Source organism: Nicotiana sylvestris, chromosome 8 (assembly GCF_000393655.2).
Source record: "Nicotiana sylvestris chromosome 8, ASM39365v2, whole genome shotgun sequence".
Taxonomy (NCBI): domain Eukaryota; kingdom Viridiplantae; phylum Streptophyta; class Magnoliopsida; order Solanales; family Solanaceae; genus Nicotiana; species Nicotiana sylvestris.
Window position 1 is genome coordinate 149,290,577 of NC_091064.1, and position 25,472 is coordinate 149,316,048.

Below are 25,472 nucleotides of genomic sequence, written 5' to 3' on the forward strand. Positions count from 1 at the left end.
CATCCTCATTCTCCAGGTGGACGCCTGACTTCTTCAATTTTCTCATCCTCATTCTCCAGGTGGACGCCTGACTTCTTCAATTTTCTCATCCTCATTTTCCAGGTGGACGCCTGATTTCTTTAATTCTCATCCTCATTCTCCAGGTGGACGCCTGACTTCTTCTTTTTCTCATCCTCATTCTCCAGGTGGACGCCTGATTTCTTTAATTCTTCATCCTCATTCTCCAGGTGGACGCCTGACTTCTTTAATTTTCATCCTCATTCTCCAGGTGGACGCCTGACTTCTTCAATTTTCTCATCCTCATTCTCCAGGTGGACGCCTGACTTCTTCAATTCTCATCCTCATTCTCCAGGTGGACGCCTGACTTCTTCTTTTTCTCATCCTCATTCTCCAGGTGGACGCCTGATTTCTTCTTTTTTCTCATCCTCAATCTCCAGGTGGACGCCTGACTTCTTCTTTTCTCATCCTCATTCTCCAGGTGGACGCCTGACTTCTTCAATTCTCATCCTCATTCTCCAGGTGGACGCCTGACTTCTTTAATTCTTCATCCTCATTCTCCAGGTGGACGCCTGACTTCTTCTTTTTCTCATCCTCATTCTCCAGGTGGACGCCTGACTTCTTTAATTCTTCATCCTCATTCTCCAGGTGGACGCCTGACTTCTTCAATTTCTTCATCCTCATTCTCCAGGTGGACGCCTGACTTCTTCAGTTTCTCATCCTCATTCTCCAGGTGGACGCCTGACTTCTTCAATTTTCTCATCCTCATTCTCCAGGTGGACGCCTGACTTCTTTAATTCTCATCCTCATTCTCCAGGTGGACGCCTGACTTCTTCAATTCTTATCCTCATTCTCCAGGTGGACGCCTGACTTCTTCAATTTCTTCATCCTCATTCTCTAGGTGGACGCCTGACTTCTTCAATTCTCATCCTCATTCTCCAGGTGGACGCCTGACTTCTTTAATTCTTCATCCTCATTCTCCAGGTGGACGCCTGACTTCTTCAATTTCTTCATCCTCATTCTCCAGGTGGACGCCTGACTTCTTTAATTCTCATCCTCATTCTCCAGGTGGACGCCTGACTTCTTCAATTCTTATCCTCATTCTCCAGGTGGACGCCTGACTTCTTCAATTTCTTCATCCTCATTCTCCAGGTGGACGCCTGATTTCTTCAATTCTCATCCTTATTCTCCAGGTGGACGCCTGACTTCTTTTTTTTCTCATCCTCATTCTCCAGGTGGATGCATGACTTCTTCAATTTTTCATCCTCATTCTCCAGGTGGACGCCTGACTTCTTATTTTCTCATCCTCATTCTCCAGGTGGACGCCAGACTTCTTCTTTTCTCATCCTTATTCTCCAGGTGGACGCCTGACTTCTTCAATTCTCATCCTCATTCTCCAGGTGGACGCCTGACTTCTTCTTTTCTCATCCTCATTCTCCAGGTGGACGCCTGACTTCTTTTTTTCTCATCCTCATTCTCCAGGTGGACGCCTGACTTCTTCAATTCTTCATCCTCATTCTCCAGGTGGACGCCTGACTTCTTCAATTTCTTCATCCTCATTCTCCAGGTGGACGCCTGACTTCTTCAATTCTCATCCTCATTCTCCAGGTGGACGCCTGACTTCTTTAATTCTTCATCCTCATTCTCCAGGTGGACGCCTGACTTCTTCAATTTCTTCATCCTTATTCTCCAGGTGGACGCCTGACTTCTTTAATTCTATCGGGTATTCCCTGATACAAATATTATACTTGCCCCTGTTTTAAATCAAAGAAAACTTTGTTAGTTTAAAGCAGGGTGGCTGGCTGTGGTATTCTTGCCGATGGTGATGTTTCTCTTCGTCTCTCTTTATTGCCTTGGAATGATTGAAAAGACTGTTTTGTCTTTGTAATTGATCCTTGACTATAGGATTCCCCTCTGTGTGTTTTCCTTCAAAACCTTTTAACTGTAATCATATGCCTCTTCTGACTTTGCTGATCCACTTTTGATTTCATCTTTCTTACACCCATATTTTATCTCCCACCTTTCGTGGCCGTATTTTGTAACCTTGAATCTTGGTAGTATACCTTGACATTCCTTCTTATTTGTTTGGAATAAAACTCATTTCAAAGCTTTTAGAAAAGTAAGATTATTAGTGACGAAACACGTTGATTTCGACAATTATAGAATAAAAAGAAAAATCCAATTTTGGATGACTGTTGGAGCAAGAATGAAAACTTATCTGATTGGAGTTACTGGCACCAATGATCAGGGTATGCATTTCGGATTAATCAACCCAGTCTTTTAATCAATCTCCTCTCAATTGTCTCATTTTTGTTTTTGCCAAAATTTCCATAACCCAACTTCATTTCTCATTTCACAGACTTGTTGGACTTGCAATGTCTTAAAAAGTTTTCACTGATAAACTTTCCTTATTTGTTTATTTCTCACTTCCTTTTCGCCTTATGGTGCCTACAAAGGTTTTCACCAATAAGACTCTCTCATTTTTACTTTTCTCTCAACTTCCGTCGCCTTATGGTGCCCGTTTGGGTTTTCACCTATAAGACTCTCTCGTTTTTACTTTCTTTTCTTGTTTGTACCAGAATGTTATGAACCATCTTCATTTGCTTGACTTAGCATTTTTCTAAGATTGGTCGAAAGGTCTTTATGGTATGGGGTTAGAAATGGAAAAGCTAAACAATTTTGGTATGTGTTTAAAATTACTACTCTTGGAATCTTTTCTTGTTTCCTCTTGCCCCAGTTCCTTGATTGGGGTCGCTTGATGTTTCTTTTTGTGCACATTTTATGTATATTGTGCACCTTATGACCGAGCCGTGAAGCGCCTACGTATCCTTCTTTGAGGAATCAGGTCAAACGTAGTTCACCAATAATAGTGATTTTTTTTTATTGATTCCAAGAGAGGGTAGGAAAGAAACAAGTATGGCTCAAAGGGGAAGCAAATGGTATAGTGTTTGGATAGCAGAATAAATTGCCTTTGTCATTTCAATCTTCGAAATAGTGCTAAATACAAACATTCAAAAAGTTATGCATAATATCTCTTTACCGCGTCAGAATTGATCGCCATATCTATGCATTTGCCTTCAATATCTGTTAAACATAGTGCACCATTCGATAATACTCTGGTCACAATGAATGGTCCTTGCCAATTCGGGGCAAATTTGCCTTTTGCTTCAACCTGATGTGGAAGAATACGTTTCAGCACATGCTGACCTACTTCAAACTTCCGGGGACGCACCTTTTTGTTGTATGCTCTTTCTATTCTTCTTTGATATAATTGACCATGGCATACTGCGGTCAATCGTTTTTCGTCAATCAAGTTTAACTGTTCTAGACGGGTTTTGACCCATTCATCATCATCAATCTTTGCTTCGGCGATGATCCGAAGGGAAGGAATCTCAATTTCTGCAGGAATTACTGCTTCAGTGCCGTATACCAACAAATAAGGAGTTGCTCCTACTGAAGTGCGAACAGTAGTGCGGTATCCCAATAATGCAAATGGTAATTTTTCATGCCATTGTTTTGAACCTTCTACCATTTTCCGAAGTATCTTCTTTATGTTTTTGTTGGCTGCTTCTACTGCTCCATTCGCCTTGGGCCGATATGGGGTAGAGTTACGATGTGTAATCTTAAACTGTTGACATACTTCCTTCATTAAGTTGCTGTTAAGATTAGCACCGTTATCTGTGATGATCACCTTCGGGATTCCGAATCGACATATGATATTTGAGTGGACAAAATCGACCACAGCTTTCTTGGTCACTGATTTGAATGTCTTGGCCTCAACCCATTTGGTAAAATAATCAATAGCTACCAGAATGAACCTGTGTCCATTGGATGCTGCCGGCTCAATTGGTCCAATCACATCCATGCCCCAGGCAACGAAGGGCCATGGTGCCGACATTGTGTGCAACTCGGATGGTGGAGAATGAATCAAATCTCCGTGTATTTGGCATTGATGACACTTGCGCACAAAACTGATACAATCTCGCTCCATGGTAAGCCAATAGTAACCAGCTCGGAGGATTTTCTTTGCCAACACATATCCACTCATGTGGGGTCCGCAAACTCCTGAATGTACTTCAGACATGACAGTTGTAGCTTGTCTGGCATCTATGCATCTTAATAATCCAAGATCTGGTGTTCTTTTATACAAAACTCCTCCGCTTAAGAAGAATCCATTTGCCAATCGCCTAATGGTCCTCTTTTGATCTCCTGTGGCTTGTGCGGGATATATCCCCATCCTGATATACTCCTTGATGTCGTGGAACCATGGTTCACCATCAAATTCTTCTTCAACCATATTGCAATAAGCGTGCTGATCGTGGACTTGAATATGTATTGGATCTACATAAGCTTTGTCCGGATGGTGCAACATTGATGCCAGGGTAGCCAATGCATCGGCAACCTCATTATGGATTCTTGGAATATGTTGGAATTCCACTGATTGAAACCGCTGACAAAGATCATGTAGACATTGTCGGTATGGTATGAGCTTCAAGTCTCGGGTTTCCCATTCTCCTTGAATTTGATGTACCAAAAGATCCGAATCTCCCATGACTAAGATTTCTCGGATACCCATGTCTGCGGCTAGCCTTAACCCCAAAATGCAAGCTTCATATTCAGCCATATTATTGGTGCAATAAAATCGTAATTGAGCCGTAACAGGATAGTGATGCCCTGTTTCAGAAATGATTACAGCTCCTATTCCGACTCCTTTCATGTTAGCGGCTCCATCAAAGAAAAGTTTCCAGCCAGGTTTTTCAATTTGTTCCACCTCGTCGATATGCATTGTTTCTTCATCAGGAAAATAAGTCTTCAACGGCTCATATTCCTCATCGACCGGGTTTTCGGCTAAATGATCGGCCAGTGCTTGAGCCTTCATTGCAGTTCGAGTCACATAGATGATGTCGAATTCTGTGAGCAGTATCTGCCACTTTGCAAGTCTTCCTGTTGGCATAGGCTTTTGAAAAATGTATTTCAATGGATCCAACCGAGAAATGAGGTAGGTAGTGTAGGATGACAAATAGTGTTTCAATTTTTGAGCTACCCATGTTAGGGCGCAACATGTCTTTTCCAGATGAGTATACTTAACCTCACAAGCCGTGAATTTCTTGCTAAGGTAGTAGATGGCCTGTTCTTTTCTGCCAGTGAGGTCATGTTGTCCCAATACACAACCAAATGAATTCTCCAAAACCGTTAAGTAAAGAATCAAAGGTCTTCCTGGCTCTGGCGGGACCAACACGGGTGGGTTTGATAAGTACCCTTTTATTTTATCGAACGCTTCCTGACACTCATCGGTCCATTTGACTGCAGCATCCTTTTTTAACAATTTGAAAATTGGCTCGCAGGTTGTTGTGAGCTGAGCAATAAACCTGCTGATATAATTTAACCTTCCCAACAAACTCATTACTTCAGTTTTGTTTCTTGGGGGTGGCAGTTCTTGGATGGCTTTGATCTTTGACGGATCTAGCTCAATGCCTCGTCGACTGACTATGAATCCCAGCAACTTTCCGGATGGAACTCCAAATGCGCACTTGGCAGGGTTAAGCTTGAGGTTGTACCTGCGAAGTCTTAAGAAGAACTTCCTCAAATCCCCAACGTGGTCGGCCTGATGCTTTGATTTTATGATCACATCGTCCACGTATACCTCAATCTCCTTGTGTATCATATCATGAAACACTGTGGTCATTGCTCTCATATAGGTTGCTCCGGCGTTCTTTAAACCGAATGGCATTACCCGGTAGCAATAAGTTCCCCATGGTGTGATGAATGCCGTCTTTTCTGCATCTTCTTCATCCATTAGAATTTGATGATACCCGGCATAACAATCCACGAAAGACCCTATATCATGCTTGGCACAATTGTCGATTAAAATATGGATATTGGGTAATGGGAAATTATCCTTTGGACTTGCTTTGTTGAGATTGCGATAGTCGACGCATACTCTAATTTTGCCGTCTTTCTTTGGCACAGGAACGATATTAGCTAACCAAACAGGATATCGAGTGACTCGAATGACCTTTGCTTCCAATTGTTTGGTGATTTCTTCTTTAATTCTCACACTCATATCAGGCTTGAATTTTCTCAGCCTCTGCTTGACAGGAGGCACCGTTGGATCGGTGGGTAATTTGTGGACCACTAAATCAGTGCTCAAGCCCGGCATGTCGTCATACGACCAGGCAAAAACATCTTTGAATTCTATGAGTGCTTTAATTAACTCCTCTCGGATCTTTGGCTCCAGATGGACACTTATTTTAGTTTCTCGGATATTACTCGTGTCCCCTATATTGATGTCCTCGGTATCACTCAAGTTAGGTTTGATTTTTTCCTCAAAGTGAATTAACTCTTTACTAATCTCTTCAAAAACCTCATCTTCATCATATTCTGATTCATAATCACAATATATTTCTTGAATTATTACTTCGGAACCAGATTGATTTTTAAGACTGGGCTGAGGATTCCTCATGCATGCCATATCACTAGAGCCAGCGTAAAAGGAACTGTACAGGAAAGAAGAAAAAGAAAAGAAAACTATCAGGAATGATAATAAAAGGAAACTGCTTTTTATTGGATGATGAAAGATAACAAGGTTTGCACACTTCAAACAAACTGTAAGATAAACTTTGGGATTACAACCTTGAAATAACCCAAACAAACTGAAAGAAAATCAAAATAAACTACCAAGACTCCTTTCGAATTGGGAGAGGAGTGGCTTTCCAATTATTGAGCTTTGTTTCTGGTCCAACGAATTGAACTTCTGCGTTGCTACACCCTTCTCCGCCTTCCAACATATTCACATCACTAAACAATTTCTCGAACCTTTCAATTAATTCCTCCTCAGGATTGACCTGGGATTTAGGAATTGTTTTTATCGGGCGATTTTTAGCACCGGTCTTGACAAAAGACTTCGACAGCTGTGGTACTGGTTTTGGAAGAACTCATGCTTGGTGTTTCAACTTCCTGGCCCTTATCACGTCATTGGCGGTAGGTGTGAACCCTAAACCGAATGTTCCCCAGTTCTCGGGGAGAGATACTGGTTGTACAATTCCTTGCAGAGATAAGCCCAGACCTTTGCCGGGTATAAAGCCATTCTTCAGCATTTCATAAGCTACCATGACTGATGCAGAGGATATCTTTGGATTCGAAAGGTGTTTCCCTTCTGGAATTTTCTCTACCGACACCGTGTCGGACACTTGGTATACCCATGGTCATTGGTCAATTTCTGTTCTCTCGACCAGTACAATGGTACTGTTGTGAGCATTTAAACTTTCTTCTCCATGCACGACTATTTCTTGATGATCCCATTCAAACTTGACAGCCTGATGTAGTGTTGACGGGACTGCTTTAGCAGCATGGATCCATGGTCGACCCAACAACAAGTTGTAAGAAACAGTTATGTCCAACACTTGGAATTCCATTGTGAATTCAACTGGCCCTATTGTCAGTTCCAACACTATGTCGCCAAATGAATCTCTGCTTCCACCGTCAAATCCTCGTACGCAGATACTATTCTTCTGGATCCTCTCCTCTTTAATCTTTAATTTGTTTAAAGTGGAGAGAGGGCATATGTTTGCACTGGACCCATTGTCAACCAATACCCGGGTTACTACGGAATTTTCACATTTCACGGTGAGGTAAAGAGCTCTATTGTGCTCGGTACCTTCCACAGGTAATTCATCATCAGCAAATGTAATTCTGTTTGTCTCAAAGATTCTGTTGGCTATTTTTCCCAAATGATTTACAGAGATCTTTTCAGGAACATGAGCTTCATTCAGGATTTTCATCAACGCCAGACGGTGTTCCTCTGAATGGATCAGTAATGATAACAATGAAATTTGAGCGGGGGTCTTCTTTAATTGATCCACAACAGAATAATCATGGAGTTTCATCTTTCTTAAAAACTCCTCCGCCTCTTCCTCCGTCACAGCTTTCTTTGTTGGCATTGGATTGTTTTTAGTTTTTCTTAGCTCTTCGGGAGTAAAACATCTTCCCGAACGAGTCAAGCCTTGCACCTCACACACTTCTTCCTTGATTTCTTTGCCCTTGTACATTACAGTCACCCGTTCATAGTTCCATGGGATGGCTTTGTTGTTGATGATCGGCAGCTGGATTACAGGTGCAATAATAACTCGATCTGTACGTGCTCCTTCCACGAATACAACGGGTTTGTTAGCAACCCCTGGTACTATCACTTTCGGCCTTTCTTGTTTTGCGGCAACTTTGCTCGATGACCCCTCATCGACTATCATAGACGGTTCATCACCATTTTTGTTCTGCTTAGACACCGGCTTCTCCTCCATTAACTGCTTATCTGGCTTGGTTTCATGAGACTTGATCATCATGACAGTTTGTGACGGCTTCTTTGTCTCCCCATTAGCTTGTATGATTTCTATCATGTTAGCCTCTTGATGGGCTGGCATTGGATTTCTATTGATATTTGGAGCTTCGGGGTTTTGAACCTCGATTTTATTAGTATCAATCAGCTCTTGTATTGCATTTTTCAAATGCCAACATTTCTCCGTATCATGGCCTGGTGCACCGGAGCAATATTCACAGCTAATGGTGTAATCCAGATTCTTTGGTGGAGGATTGGGTAGTTTGGATTGTATTGGTCTCAGCATGTCTAGCTGTCTCAGCCTGTGGAACAGACTAGTGTAAGACTCTCCCAATGGAGTGTAAGTTTTCTTTTTCTGTTCCCTTTCTCCCCTGAATGCTGGCCTAGGCCTGAAACCTGGTCCGGGATAAGCTCGTGGGTAAGTATTTGGTGTGACAGGAGCACGCCAATTGGTGTGAACAGGTGGCTGATTGTATGCTTGAGCATGGTTAATGGCAAAATGAGGCTCTGAAGGGTGATAGTAGTGTTGGGATGAATCATGGTGGTAAGCTGATTAGCGAGGTCGTTGTTGATTATAGTAAAGTGGTGAACCTCTGGGTCCCGGCCAAATTCCTGAATCAACTACTGCTGCTTCCTCCCTTTTCTTTCTTCCGATTCCCCCTACCCCGCCTTGAATAGCTTGAGTAGTTGCCTTAATTGCTGAATAGCTCATGATTTTATTTGTTTTGAGGCCTTCTTCCACCATACCTCCCATCTTTACTACCTCGTTGAATGATTTTCCAACCGCTGAAACCAAGTGGGCATAGTAAGTTGGTTCCAAGGCTTGGAGGAAGTAATCTACCATTTCGCTCTCCTTCATAGGAGGATCCACTCTTGCTGCCTGTTCTCTCCACCGAAAACCATACTCTCTGAAACTTTCATTGTGTTTCTTCTCAAATTTGGTCAAAGATAATCGATCTGGGATGATTTCCAGATTGTATTGGAAATGGTATGCGAATGCCTGTGCCAGGTCATCCCAGGTGTACCATCTTCCATGGTCCTGGCGTGTATACCACTCCAAAGCTGATCCGCTTAGACTTTGACTGAAGTATGCCATTAATAATTCATCCTTTCCCCCAGCTCCTCGCATCTTGCTACAGAAACCCCTTAAGTGGGCTACTGGGTCGCCGTGCCCGCTGTATAGGTCAAATTTGGGCATCTTGAAGCCAACTGGCAATTGTACATTAGGGAATAAGCATAAATCTTTGTAGGCTACACTGACTTGCCCACCTAATCCCCGCATGTATCGGAATGATTGTTCTAGACTTTTGACCTTCTTGAACATCTCTTCTTGTTCAACATTTTTGGCTGGCTTGTCAATTTCGGTTGGGAGATCAAACCGAGGAGCAGTTGAATTGATTTCGGAGGCTTTGAAGGTGGGCTCCGGGGGTAATATTGGTTGTCCTGGGCCTGGAATGTAGGCTCGCTAGGAGATTTGTGAAATGTAGCAGGGGGAGGTGCTACGAAAACAGGAGTCATAGGTGGAGGAAAGTACGGAACTGGTTTTGGAGGTGGAGACTGTGGTGTCTGAGAGGTGGTGCCTCGGTAGTGCTGATAAATGGGGAAACTTGGGGATAATTCGGTGGTGATATTATCCTGAGTTTGGTTCATTGATGGAGCAGGGTTATTTGGGTAAGATGGGGGTAACTGTCCTGTAGACCAAGCTTGGTACATCTCAGCCATTTGTTGCTTGAGCTTAAACATCTCTTCTTTTATTTTCCCGACATCCATCTTTTCTATCTCCATACCTGTGTCAACATCTGGGATAGACATACTTTCGGGTATTGGTCCTTTTGATCTTGTGTGATAGTGATAATATGCCAGTATACTCTTTAGAGAAACTAACTGCTTGAATTCTGGAAATGAGACAAACTTGTTAGTTTTGAGAGTTTAACACATATATAATCACACGTTGAGATGCAATGCTCCTAGACAAATAATCCCTTTCTATTATGCATTCGCTCGGTTGCTTGTGTCGTCCCAGCTTTCTTGAAATTGAAAAATTGTCATTCACTTTTATTTAATATATATATTTTATCGTGGTGGTCGAATCTTAGAGATTGCCTACGTATCATGCCAAACATGAATCAGACCTTGCGTAGTTCGGACCAAAGGCGATCATTTTTATTCATTACACAAAGATGGAATTACATTTGAAAACTTTAAGAAAATAGCTTGAAAACACACACACTAAAATAAAAGATACAATTCTTAACATCTCACAACATGCCCCACTTTCCACTTTTGTTGTCAAATATTGGATTATCTGCTCAATGTGGGGCTTGACCTGGATGGCCTCCCAGCGTACGATACATCCTTTCCAACTCCATTGCTAGATGACGAGCAAAAGTGGGCGCATGCTCAGTAAATCTTTCATAATCCATTCCTTGGCAGTTTACATAACTTTGAGATGTGAAGACTGCCAGGTCGTGGATTTGTGCCCTGAAACCTTGGAGACGTTGGTCTTGGTCTTGCAATTGCTGCTGACGAGTGGTGGCTATATCTCTGACACGGTTCTCACGATCTAGAGCTGATTCTAACAAAGCTCGGAGTCTGGCCTGCTCTAATCTTGCTTGCGCTCTTTCCCTGTCGAGGTCTGCTTGTTGGTGTTCTCTGTTGCATCTTCTTGCCTCTTCTAGTTGTGCACGAAGCTGGTCTTCTGATCGCATCCAATAGTCTTTTTCCTTCTTGAATTGTGCCTTGTCTTTTTCGGATTGCCTATCTTGGCGTTCCTTGTTAGATCTGGCTTCTTCGTTTAATTGTTGGATCTTTTCTTTTGCTTTGCTCAATGCCCTTTCATTTTCCGCAAGAATGAAATCATAATCTTGCATTCTTTCAAAGAGATTGGCGATGGTTTTTTGATCCTTCCAGCTCCTCTTTGGCGTTTCAGAAACTCTTTTCATTTTTTGGAATCGAGCATGAAGATTTTCATTCTCACAAGCTAGACTCTTTTTCTCGCCTTCGGCTTCTTGTTCTTGCAAATCTTTCTCCAAACTGAGGCTTCTTAGATTTTCTTTTAGGGCATGGATAGTTGCTTTGTACCCTTTTTCTTTTTCTCCCCAGATCAACCGCTCTTGGATTTTATCATTGAAGTTTTGAACATGGGGTCTTTTTGTTGGCCTTTTTAGCTCAGGTTCTGGTACATCATCCACGCGAGACCGTTTTTCGAACCACCTTGCATATCCAGGATTTATCTCACCCTTGGTAGCGTCTAGGACTTGAGTATCACTTTTCAAGTATCGGCACCCATTCCACATCTGCTGAAGTAGAGCTTCGGGAATAGTGGCTTCTGGGTGTAATTCGATTACTTGCATACTCAAATCTTCCTCATCAGGAACTATTTGATATCTCCCTAGTTGCCTTAGGACTCTTAGTGGTGCATACGGCTGAATGCTTCTCAATCCCAATAGTAGTAGATAACTATTTGAGGTTGACATATGTATTACTTCTCTCATCGGGAGCCATCCCAGAGTCCATTCAATTTGATTTGCCGTTAAAGCCTTTAGATGAGATACCCATGCTTCTATCCCTTCTGGAGCTTGATAATTTTTTGTTCTTTCCTCATAGCTCTCGATGCAATTAGCTTTGTTCGACCCATACTGTATGATCTTGGGTTGTTGTTGGAGATGTTCAATCACCCACATTTGCAACAAAATTTTGCATCCTTCGAAGACCGTTGCTCCTGATTTACATAAAGTCAGAGCCCGATAAATATCTGATAGAATGATGGGGACAAGGGTGTGATTTTCTTTGGTGGTAAGGATTTGCACAACTTTTGCGGTGCGAATATCAATTGTTCGCTCTTTATTTGGGAAGACCATGACTCCTAGAAAAGCCACCATGAAAGCAAATCGACGGTGAATCTGCCAAGTGTCTTTGTTTTGCTTATTAGTAAGGCCTTTTTCATGAATTTCAAACCCATCTGACTTTCCGAACCTTGAATACAAAAAGTTGAAGGAACAACATCCATTGATGACATTGCTTTTCCTGATTTGACTGCTGATGTTCAAAAGACCGAAGAATCGATGTACCGAAGGAGCCTTTGTGAATATCAAGCTTTGATTTCTTAAACTTCCTTCAAAACCAGTATATCCAGCTATCTCCTCTAATGTAGGAGTAAGCTCGAAGTCAGAGAAACGAAAAACATTGTGAACAGGATCCCAGAAAGTTACTAACGCCGCAATCAGATCATCACGGGGTTTAACTTTCATAATGTCCGTGAGATTTCCCAAATGCTTGACGACCCATTTTTGACCGTCTTCGCCTAAATCATACCACCACATTTGAAGCTGACATAGAAATTCTTCCGTACTTGTGGATGAGGGACTTTGTGTGATGCTCATTTTGTATCTGAAATTTAATTTTGATAAAGTCAAAATTCATTTTTGAAAATTTATACTAAAAAAGTAATTTTCGAATTTTTTTTTATTTATTATTATTTATTAAATACCCTTATTTCAAGATTTAAAACCTTTTCTCTTTTTTTTCGAAATTTAAAACAACCCATTTTATTCCTCTCTTCTTACCATGATTTTATTTAAGCTGGTCAACAAGCATGTTCGAGGCAAATGAATGCACAAGTAACAAGTAGGATGCATCATGATGGTCTTTTTATTTTTGGGTTCACCTGTCCTAGACAGACCCAACCCCTGTGTTGAGTCTCCAAGGCCAAATGCATATGATGCAAATATTCGTTCCTACTAGGGATCCGGTACATGGCTGAGTTATTCTAAGTGTAAAACCTTAGGTTGATTGTTCTAAACCTGGCTTACCCAAACGGACAGTTTGAGCCGAAGCGGGGGCAACGTACCGGGAGCACGAAAGTCTGCCCGGCCTAGTTACTTGTCCCAACTCCGTCTTATTTGGTACGACTCTAACAGAAAGGTGGGTCACGCGCACGTGTACACCATAAATTCAGAAGACTCAGAAAGAAGGGGGTTTCGTAGCAGTTGTATATATTCACAATTCAAATAATATTAAAGCGGTAAACAGCAACATTTAGCATATTAGCATATAAACAGTTGAAAATCTCATAGTAAATAAAACCAATTAACACAGATATTTTAAGCTCGAATTCTTTAAACCCTGAACCACTGGTTCTGGGTTACAGTTTGACTTTTTTTTCCCCAGCAGAGTCGCCAGAGCTGTCGCACCTCCTTTTTGCCGCGCCCGCGGGGCGCGTGGGGAGTTTTCTCCAATTAAAGGACAGTCGAAACGGGATTTATTTAGTTATTTCAGAGTCGCCACCTGGGAATTTTAAGGCGTCCCAAGTCACCAATTTCAATCCCTGAATCGAGGAGAATATGACTCTGTTTTATTATTCTGCGAACCAGAAATCCTGAGTAAGGAATTCTGTTAATCCGGAAGAAGGTGTTAGGCATTTCCGAATTCCGTGGTTCTAGCACGGTCGCTTAACTGTTTTTATTATTGGCTTAATTATCTTGATTTTTATTAAATATATTGATGTTACATGATTTTTGCTACCGCTTATACTTACTGTGTTTGAGGATCCTTCTTTGAATCGAATTACGCGTACGTATATTCGTGTTTTAAAAAATGGCGGACTTGTGTCACGCGTACGTGTACACAATAACTTTTGATAATATATTTATTAAGCAATCATTTTTCAAAATTGTGTCGAGTCAAGAATATTTGTTTTTCTTGAATAATGAACCGTACATCTTGGGTTTTTTATGAAATTGATTTAACGCCTTTGGAAAAATCCTTTTATTAAATATTCGTTCGAAATTGCGCGTACGCATAATCCGAATTTTTACTTTGAAAAATATAATCAGGGTACGCGAACGTATCCCTAATTGCGCAAAATATTTGTAATGGTTTAGGGATTTTCCACAAATTGTTTATATTTATGTATTTCTTTTATGTGAAAATCATGAGAAACTCCTATTTAGAGGCCTATAAATTCTTTGAAAAGAATTCGCAATCTATTAAAGGTTGTTCGTCGATTATGATTTCCGAATATAAGTTATATTCATTCCAACTATTCAAATTCAAAGAACATAGTAAAAATATGATTTTTTTTTTAACAAATATGTCATATATATATATATATATATACCAAAGAATAAATTGCATATGAAACTGAAAATAAATGATTCATAAAGGAAGGAAATATTTTCCGAGAATTTTTATTATTTACTTAATGCAAATTCTATTTCTAATTATCATTGAAGTAAAGTGTGGCAATTTATGCTTGTACATCTCTTCTCATTCTCATATACTCGCTTTTAATCTAATAGGCCTAATTATTTGGTCACTTTGTTTTATGAAGGCAAATAGGCATCGAGTTTATAGGAAAGGAGTTATTATACAAGTTACTTCAATAAAATTACCTTACATACAACCTAACTGTATTTCGTAAACATTCATAATGTTTTAATATCGTAACAAGATATATCATATCACCTTTCACCAACGCTTATACACACATCTATTATCTTTATAAACATATACCATCAAGACCATCTAAACCTTATTTAACAATAAGAATTAGTAGTGTAGTTTTCTTGATATTTCTACATTACTCTTTACTTAACTAACAACACCATAAAATTTAAATAATGGCCCACTTTATGCCATTGTTTCCTATCTTGACAATCTTAATCACAACCATACTTTAATGAAAATTTAGAAAAATTAACCTTGTTACAACACTTATACAGTCTTCAATAAAAGATATTTAATTTACAATCATTCTATTAACATATACTACTTATTTGATCCAGAAAATAAAACTGAGTTTTTAATTAAAGAACTCATATGAATAAAGATAGTATTACAATTCAATCTTCATTTTATCCGTCATACTGAATCTCTTTCCAACATAGAATTTAAAAGGATATGTACCTGGAAATGGAGGTAGAAGAAGTAAGTTTCAGCAGTTGCAGCAGTAACTAAATCAGCAAAATACCAGTATTCCCACAGATTTAAACAATAATAAGACCCAAAGAACCCAGATGCACAGTGATAGCACTCTTTAGGAAATTTCAGAATTTTTAACTGAACAATGTTATTGAACAAATCCGAACAGACTTACTGAAAAGAAATAATATCAGATTTCAGTTTTCTTTCAGTTTCCTAAAATCTGCCTTAAGCTCTATCTCTCTGTCTGAAAACTGCCCCTAAAAATCTGTTTGCTTCCCCAATTTCACACTCTCTTTTTCTCTTAAAACTCCCTTTTTTGAGAATCCTCTAAGGTCTCTTCAAGTCTGCCCCTTTTAAGCTGTCCAGCTCCTGTATTTATACAGGGCTGGTTGCACCTTTGTCATGGTGGCTGGACCCTTTATCCCTTTAAAAATTAGAAAGTTTCCATTAAAAACTACTTTTTAATACTTTATGTGATCCTAACATGATTTTCAGCAGCCCCATTATCCCTTGTTCCCCTTTATTACTTAAATTATAGCCATTACATTCCACTTTCAGCCCACTACTATTATCACATTACCCTACTGTTTCTAACCCAGAAATACCTACTGTGATCACTATTATTACTGCCTTAAATGTAAAAATCATAACAGAATTTACAAAACAGATTTAAAAATCTGTTCAAACTTAATTATCAACCTGATTTAACACAGCTAATACCAATTCTCTTAGGTTCTGGACTGAATCCTAAGAATGTAAACATTCTATCACAATTACATCTAATCATCATTTGTAAACTTGAACTCAAACTTGACAATATTACACTGGGTTCAGCATAATAATGCAAACTGAACTTATAATTGAACTAAGATCAAACATACACAGGAGCATTGTCAATATACTGACAATGCCCTGTTCAGAAAACAACATATACAGCATACATTTGAATTCACTGATTCACAAACAAACATGATTTAATTGACGAGTATTAATCAGTTGACTATTTACAACATTTGTCAATAATTAGTCTAAAACAATAGAAGCAGACTGTTTTTTTATTAGCATTATCATAAGTGAGAATTCATAATATAACTAATCGACGAACTTAATCGAGTCGATTACTTACATTATGAACAATCACAACCAATTGAAAACAGTTTCATATTTGACCATATAGACGGGCATGAGACAAAAGTGACAGAATTAATCAAATAAAATCATGAAAAATTAACAAGCTATTAAGACAAACAACAACACACGTAGAATACACAAAATAATAGAAAAAATACCTTTGAATCTTCAATTTTAATCCGACTCGAACTCAGCTTGGATTTGGATTTTTGTTTGAAATCAAACAGACCTTAGTCGAAGTATTTTCCACTGAAAATACTTCGACTAAGGTCGATTGAACCTCAATCTTTACTTAATCTGAACAGAATCCGAAAGTTTGGTATTTTTAGGGTTCTTAAAAATTCGATTTGGGATTTAACCATTTCTGGTCAGATTCGAGAAGAACCAAACATGACACAAGGGTGAGGGTAGCCTAGGGGTCATTTGGTGTTCTGGGGTGTCAAGATGGTGACCGGCGGCGTTGATGCCGCCGGGTTTCAGGCGGTGGAATCCTAGGGCGGCTAGGGTTAGGAGTGGGGGTTTGGGGGACGATGATGAACAGTGTAGGAGGGGGGGTGTTCAGTTAGGGGCCGGGGTAAGGCTTGGGATTTATATAGGGGTGGGGTGGATTGGTATCGTCCGTTGGATCAAGTAGAATGGATGGCTAGGATCAATCCACTTAACCAAACGACATCGTTTGGTTTAAGTTGGGGACGGGTTGAACCGGGGCAGTGGGTCGGGTAATGATCACGGGTTAGGGTGATGAAATCTTGGCCGTTGGATGGACTTAATCCAACGGCCCTTGATGAATGATCACCAAACGACGTCGTTTGGCGTAGCTGCATTGAATTGGACCGGACAGGCTATTTTGGATTGGGCTGGGGGGAATTAATTCACTTGGGCCTGGATTTTAATCCAGGTCCAATTTCCTTTCACAATTTATATATATTTTCTAATTTTATTTAAATTATAAAAAATCCTAATAAAAATTATAAAACAATTTTTAACCTTACACAAAAATATTAATTACTTCATAACAATTATTTAACACATAGTCAAAAACATTAATCACACAGTGGGATATTTAAAATAGAACTAACGCATATATTTTTTTTATTTAAATTATCTTTTAAAATGCATAGTTATATCCTATATGCATGCAACATGTATTTTATTTTATTTTTCATTTTATCATGACAAAGTAAACATTTACGGACATAAACAAATATTTAACACCACATAAATTCAGAAATTACACAGTAAAAGAAATTTATTTTATTTTTGATTTATTTTGGAGTAGTTTTTTCGTAAGGCAAAAATCACGTGCTCACACCACTATGGAAGTGCTCAAACCGGTCATGTCATCATATGACCATGCGAAAATGTACTCATATTCTTTTAGGAAACGAATGTACTCTTCCTTCTCTGTTGATGACAAGTGGATGCTGATGTGAGTCTCCTTGACGGTCTCGGCGTCTCCCAAATTCACTATTTCTATTTCGTCTAGGTTCGACTTAGGCTTATTCTCAAAATTTTCAACCTCCCGGACAATTTCCTCGGGTACCTCATCTTCTTCCTCTGATTCACTATTCTCATGTTGTTTTGCCTCATTACATGTCACAGTCACTGGTTTATCAGGAAAAGTAATAATAATGTTGTGGAAAGAAAAAGTGTAAAGATAATAGTGAATAATAAAGAGCAAATGTATTTGATTAAAACTTGAAAAATTGTTCAAACAAAGCACGACTCGATGAATCGAGCATTTATTTTGAAACAAGCAAAGATTAAAACGAAACTACAGAAAATTTTAAATGCCTAGAACGGCTATATAAGTAAATTCTGCCAAGCTACCTAGGGACTCGGTGGGCTCGGGATGGTGTGGCGGTCCAGTTTCTGAGAACAACTCCATTCTCTACAGTCTGAATGGTGAGGCCTTCTTCCTCCTCCTCCTCCTCCTCAATTATGGCACCGCAATACATATCTTCATCCTCCAAGAACAAAATCTTCAACCCAGCGAGTGCTTCTTCCTCTGTAGTTCCCCATATTGTGTCAGCCTGATAAAAAGCCTGTTCCAAACATGGCACCGGTTGCTCAAGAGTGTAATATGGTCCATGCCATAGAGGCGACCAATCGTTGTACTCTTGCCATGTATATTGGTATCCGAGCCCAAAGGTGGTACCATGATTTTTCAGCTGTATTGGTTTGGTGATACCTTGGAGGTTTTTCCCCAACCCTTTGTCGGGTTCATATCCAGACCATGCTAGTATGCTTTTTATTTTATTACTCCACCACTTATCCTTCTCGACGGCATTGACCCGTTCGATGTGATGATAGGTTTCCCCTCCTAGCCTTCTTGTACGTACAATGGCTGGGATGGTTTGACTAGTGTAGATGGGGTTACTTCCATCTCCGTGAATGATTACCTCCTGAGGGTTCCATTCGAATTTCACGGCTTGATAAAGTGTGGAGGGCACGGCTCCAGCAGAATGGATCCATGGTCGGCCCAACAGAAGATTATATGAGGCTGGTATGTCAAGCACTTGGAATTCAACGTCGAACCAAGTTGGCCCCATTGATCGAGGCCAACCTTGTACTACTATGAAGTAGCAAGAGAGGTCGAAACAGCTTTTACCCGAGAAGGTCGGGATCAATTTTCACAGGGAGCTAGATATTAGAGTTGAGTTTTTATCTAAATTGGTGTTGCATATTTGTTCCTAATTGCACTTCTAAACATTGTTGGTTTTGATTTAACTTCTAATTTTATACTGCTACAATGCTAAATTAGGCTAAGTAAAGATAAGATTAAACTATTGAGAGTTGTTCAAATAGATAAAAAGCACTAGGGTAGTGACTTTCTCCTAGGTGGTTAATTGACGGATTCTTGAGTCTAATCCTAGATTGTCACATTTGTGGAGTATGATATAACCATTGCACGATTCTACTCACTCTATACCTCTCGGTAGTTCGAGTGATTTTGCCCGAATTGACTTTCTCAAGACCAATTGGGTATGCAAATTTGTGCAAGCAATTGAGATTCAAGTCGGGTATTACTATCTCTAGGTTTAACCCTTTAATTGGGGCAATCAATATCTTGAATACGCTCCAATTCCTTGTTGGACCAATTTCATGGACTTAGGCTCTCTTTCTCAAGAAGAGCCAAAGTGTACTAGGCATGAACTAGTGTTTGCAACCACTAATTCAACATTAAAACCCTAAATTAGTTCAAATATCAAACACCCATAGACAATCAAGCATCAAAACACAAGACAACAATTACCCACACTAGGGTTGAGCCACAACTCAGGCTAATGGGTCTAGCTACTTATAATTATAGAAGAAAACAAAGAAATAGATGAAGAAAAGTCCATAATAATTAATTACTAGATAAAACTTGAAGATTCAATGTTGAAACTAAGCTAAAATTACTCAAAATGGTAAAAGAGAGGAGTTCACGAGCGCAGCTCTGTCCCCAAAATCTATCTGATGACCTAAAAATGGGAAAAAAACTATATATAATAGGCTAAAAATTCTGGACAAAAATACCCTTGCGGGTCTAGTGCGGACCGAACAAAATCGAGTGCGGCCGCACTAAGGCTCTTGGCTTGAATATTCTCCTCTCTAAAGTTAGCCACGGCGGACCGTGCAAAATGAACAGTGGACGCGGTGGCTCCTATTGAGGTCCGCATAAAATGGACGCCGGACCGCATTGTCCAGGTTCCTCTAAAATGTCACCTCTCTGAACTTGAGCTCTACGGACCGCACGAAATCGGTGCGGCCGTAATGACATCAATGTGGTCTGCACAAAATCCTTTACGGCCGCATTGCCTGGCTGACTAAGAAGCATACTCTCTGATCTTTATCTTTGCGGACCGCACAAAATGGTGTGCAGCCGCACTGGACCTGTTTGACTGAGCTTGGTCTTGGTCTTGGTCTTGATACTTGTGCAAGTTTCACTCCTTTTTGAGCTGGTTTTTGACACCTTGTCACCTTGTTGATCAAACCTGCAATCAAGTACAACTAGTGAGCCTTTGGGACTATTTTGTACACATTTCTAATCTAAACTTAAGCAAGAACGAGTGTAAAATGCATCATAATCCCTAGTTATCAACTCCCCTAAACTTAAGCTTTTGTTTGTCCTCAAGCAAACAAAATAAGACCCACCCTTTGAGAGTCAATCCAAGAAAATTCAGCTGACCTAAAGTGACCTCATCTTGCATCAATTGGGACTAATAATTGCCCTAAATTCAAATGAATCATTAACAACATTCACTCTTTTAAACACCATTAGTTTAGTATGACATAAGAGAATCAAGAGTTGACTCAACACATGAAAGAAACTCTTTCTATTACTTTGGTCGTTGTGGAACCCAAACTCACACATCCTCAACTCTCCCTAAGTTTTAGCTCACCGTTAGGATAGTGGCACTCAGAACGAGGTTAATGGAAATACACTCATCTCTCTCAAGGAACAGTCACAAGTCCAGCTCTAAGTACCATATGCTTGCCCCTTATGTAAGTCACCACTAATGAAAGTTTCATTCAACTCAAGATCATATAGGGCTTTTGTGATAGTGAAGGTTTTTGGTTCAGGGTAGGAAATGTTTGATTTAAGTAGATTCCATTTTCCCTTTAGCACTTCTTTTGCTTAATTTTGGCACTCATTCACTTGACTTTTTAAGTCATTTCACTTCTTTCTAAGGGGTTAGAGAGACACACTGTCACTCTTTTTTGTTCATTTCAAATCTTCTCCTTTTTCAACTTTCCACACCTTTCATTCTTTGCTTTTATTCTCAAATCATTTCTACATTTAACATTCTTTTTGTCTTTTTGCTTTTCTTTCTTTTTCATTGCTTTTCCTTTTCTTCATTTTGTACATTTTTACCACTTTGTTGCAATCCTCATCTCTCCCCCCAAACTTATACTTTTTTCCATATGCTAAGGAAAGATCGGGAGCCAAGAGAGGGTATCTTTTAGAATGGGTATGTTTATCATGGTTCTTGAACAAAAAAGGTCTAAGGCTCAAAAGGGTTGACTAGGTATTTTATCATTGGTGGGCTATGAAAGTGTTCAAGATATCATTTGGATCAAAGAGAGCCTATAATCATGTCTCAAGTCAAATTACACTTAGGATTTCGCCTAGACGTTATTCAGGGCAAGTTACAATGGCTCGGGACTTGGACTTACAATTTTAAATTCTCACCACGCAAGTTATTAAGACTTGCAATCTTAAATTCTCACCTTAGATAAGATTTGAGCACACAATGGTCCCGAAAAACCACTTGATGATTATCGGCCAACACAAGAGTCTCAAGGTCACAACTTTCACCATCCTATACACAACGATTTGTTTTTTACCATAAGATTAAAGGCAAATGTGTTAGGCCCAAGAGAAGAAGCAAAAAGAAAAAAACAGAGTCGAACCCTTAAGAAGGTTGTCATGTCATTCATCTTCGAGAAGAGCCACTCGGTTCACATAAATTCCACCTTTGGAAAGAACCATGGCATTAAGAAAACCAAAGGCTTATTGCAAAAACTCAAAACAAGAAGCTACGAATATAAAATAAGAATCTAAGAAAAAGAAAAATGCGGAAAGTAAACTGAATATACAAAAGGGGATTTAACCGAATATACAATAGGGGAGATGAATATATACAATGAAACGTAACTTTTATATACATACCCAAGGTAAAAAGTACGAAAAATGTAATAAAATGCTGAAATTACATACATACCAAAGATAAAAAAAATCATAAAATCTATCATATATATACAGTCATCCAAATCCAAATAGGCCTAGCCCCTCAAATGAAAGCTAGCATTGTCCTCAATGTCAACTAAGCAAAATAAGCACAAAAATATAGGAAAGGGGAAAAAGAAACTCCCTATGGGTCGTTCGTCTGCATGGGATCCTCTGTGGTCCCCGGGTCCCCTGTATGCTCAGGAACCTGTGACTGGCTCCTTATACTGCTGGGACCTGAGCCTGAACCTGGACTGGCTCCTGGGCTACATCCTGGAGCTGGCTGGAGGCATCCTCTGGTGGGTCCGCCAACTGAATGACTGCATCATCGGACTAGGGGATCACTTTCTTCCTCTTAGGAGGCCTCCCGGACTACTCTGGATGGGGATGAGCTGCTGGTGCTGGGTCATGGAGTAGCAAATCCAAAGGTGATCCGCCTTCAATCTCTCAACCTTGACCCGTAACTCCTTCACTGACTCTTTGGAAGCCCGAGTCTTCCTCATCTTCTTTGCCTCCCTAGCAAGCTCCTTGAGAGCCTTTCTGTATGAATCAACAGAGTCCGTGAGCAATTTTTGGTTCTTAAGGATCTTCTTCTAGTTGTCCAGAAGATCCTTGAGAGTGTCATCAATGGACTGTGGGACCTGTGGAGGAGGAGTTGTTGACTGAGCTTTCATAGTAGTAGATAATACAGACAACTTAGAAGTAGTTGTCTGCATATAGTTGTTGATGCTGGTGAGGGCCTGGCTAAGACGGTGGGCAGTCAATGGATACGCAGTGGTGGAAGGTATCTCTGGATCTGTGGAAATGGACCTGGGGCCATGTCTGCTGAAGTGGAGGGAGGCTGCGGAGTAGTCACTACCACTACTGGCTCTTCAGACTGGCCAGTTGAAGCAGTGGATTTTTCCTTGAAGTGCCCTTATGGTTGTCATCACCCTGTAGGCTATAGCACGAGAAAGGTGCATTTGCCTTCATTTTCACATCAAATCTGCGCTTCTCCACATTTTGGTCCTTCAGGTACATGGTTAAGACCTGTCACCCTCATTCACTACCCGTGTAATGACCCGGGGCATCATATTCCCGACATTGATCGGGTAACTCCGCCATGATTGATAGATCGCCCGGTGAATTGGGAGTGAGTTGTCATGGGTGGTAGGATCTAGCCTGCTGCACACAAATGTCTCCCACCCCTTCGCCTCGAAGTTCAATGTCCTCCTCAATATCTTCACCCCCGCAGTCAACCACTCGGGGGTGGTACCTGGGATTTACCAAGTACTCCGCTAACCACGGACGAGCTTCTTCACACAACTTCATTTTGTCCAAGTACAGGGACTCATCCTCCTCCGTGTCTTCACTTTCTGATTCCGCACTTTGGTGACCGTGGTACCCTTTTTGATGTGGGCCATGTTGGTGTAGAATTCTTTCACCAAGTGCTCATTGGAGTCATTCACTGCCCTATGAAGTAGTCCCATCCAGCTCATTCTCTGAATTACCTCAGCACATTGGGATTGTGAGGCAAAAGATCCCGGGAGATAATTTTTCTCTCAGTTATCAACCTCTTTTCTAGCAACCACTCTCTGAATTTGTGGTAGGCGATTTCATTAACGAACCGGTCCTCCCATGACTCCGGGTTCCTAGTCCGCTCTACCCCACCAACTTGTGGCTCACCCCCTTCTGTTTCTTCCCCTTCTTCTGCTACTGCACCCTCTCCGGATAATGAAGCTGTAGGAGAGGTGGAGTACTCATCCTTACTGCCTTCAGCTGAGCCTTTAGGCGACTCAGAGGATATATGAACTGAGGCTTGGGCAGTGGGGGATGCTGGAGGTGTATCTCTCAATCGGTTCCTCTCCGGCCAGTCAGGAACAAACTCTAGCACGGAATCTGAAGATGCCTCTCGGGAGGGCTCATACTCACTCCCCAACTTGTCAATAGCCATATCTGCAGCTTTTATGATCTTCCTTGTGTTCTTTATATTTTGTCAGGCTTGTGGGGTTAATTTTATCATTGCTTGCTTCCTACCCCGGGAGGACTCTCCTCTTCCTGTTTGTTTACCACCTTTGCCTCTTGATCTTACCATTGTCTGCAAACAACATTCATTCATGCTTAGTTAGTATCCATAAAAACAATGAAATGCAAGTTGCAGAAAAAATATATTGTAGACAATTTAGAATTACAGAGTGCGGACTGCACAAAATGTAGTGCGGCCGCAAAAAGGCCATTGCAGACCGCACAAAATCCATTGCAATCCGCACAGAGGTGGGGTTCAGACTACCTACTCTCTGAATCTATGCACCGCGGACCACACAAAATGGCAATGCAGTCCGCATTGAGGCACTGTGGACCGCACAAAATTCAATGCGGTCGTGGTCCTCAAATGTTCAGCTTGCAGGACTGTCATTGCGGTCCGCACAAAATACTATTGCGGATCGCACAAGGGCACCGCAGACTGCACAAAATCAACCGCGGTCCGCACTGAGTGCCCCGCAGCAATACCAACCTAGGGTTCATGTTTTGATCAATTTTTGTCCAATTTTTCACCTATTGATGAGTCCCTAAGTGTTGGTTCAATGTTAACTACCTAGTCGCACTTAAAACAAAAAATTAACTAACCTTAAGGTACAAAATTAAAAGAAAAACGAGTAGGGAAAGAAGAAGAAGAAGAAACAAGGAAAAACAAAAAATTAATGAAAATAATAAGATTAAACAAATGAAAAGGGTTTAAAGTACCAAAAATGAGATGCTAAGATGATGAATAATTAAGTGTAATACAGAGAGATGAACAGTGATTTTTTTATGCTCTGAGATGAGAAGGATCGAAAAGTCCAAAAAGAGGGCCCCAGGTCATATTTATAGAAAAAGGTCCTAGGGCCCAGCTTACCTACCCACCACGGTCCGCACAAAATGACACCGCGGTCCGCAGTGCTTGAAACCATAGGGCAATGACAAATTGACCACTGCGAACCACACCAAATGTAATGCGACGGCAGTGGACCACCACAGACCGCACAAAATGCAATGCGGCCGCGGTGATAAACTTCAGAGAACCCCAACTTTTGTCAAATCATCAGTGCAGTCCGCACTGATTTCTTACCCCCGCACAAAGGTCTTTGTGGCCGCACAAAATGAGTACGGTCCGCATTGACAACTTCAGAGAGTGATCATTTCCCAACTTTTTCCTGCACTGCATCAACACAATCCTACAACATCTCACAACCAGCCAGTCCAAAAATAAATCCTACACTACAATAAAAAACAAAGAAAAACAAGAAGAAAAACACATAGGTTGCCTCCCAAGAAGCGCCTGATTTAACATCGCAGCACGACGCAGGTTACCATCAAATCATTTGAGATGAAGAAGTATCACCACGTGGCTAT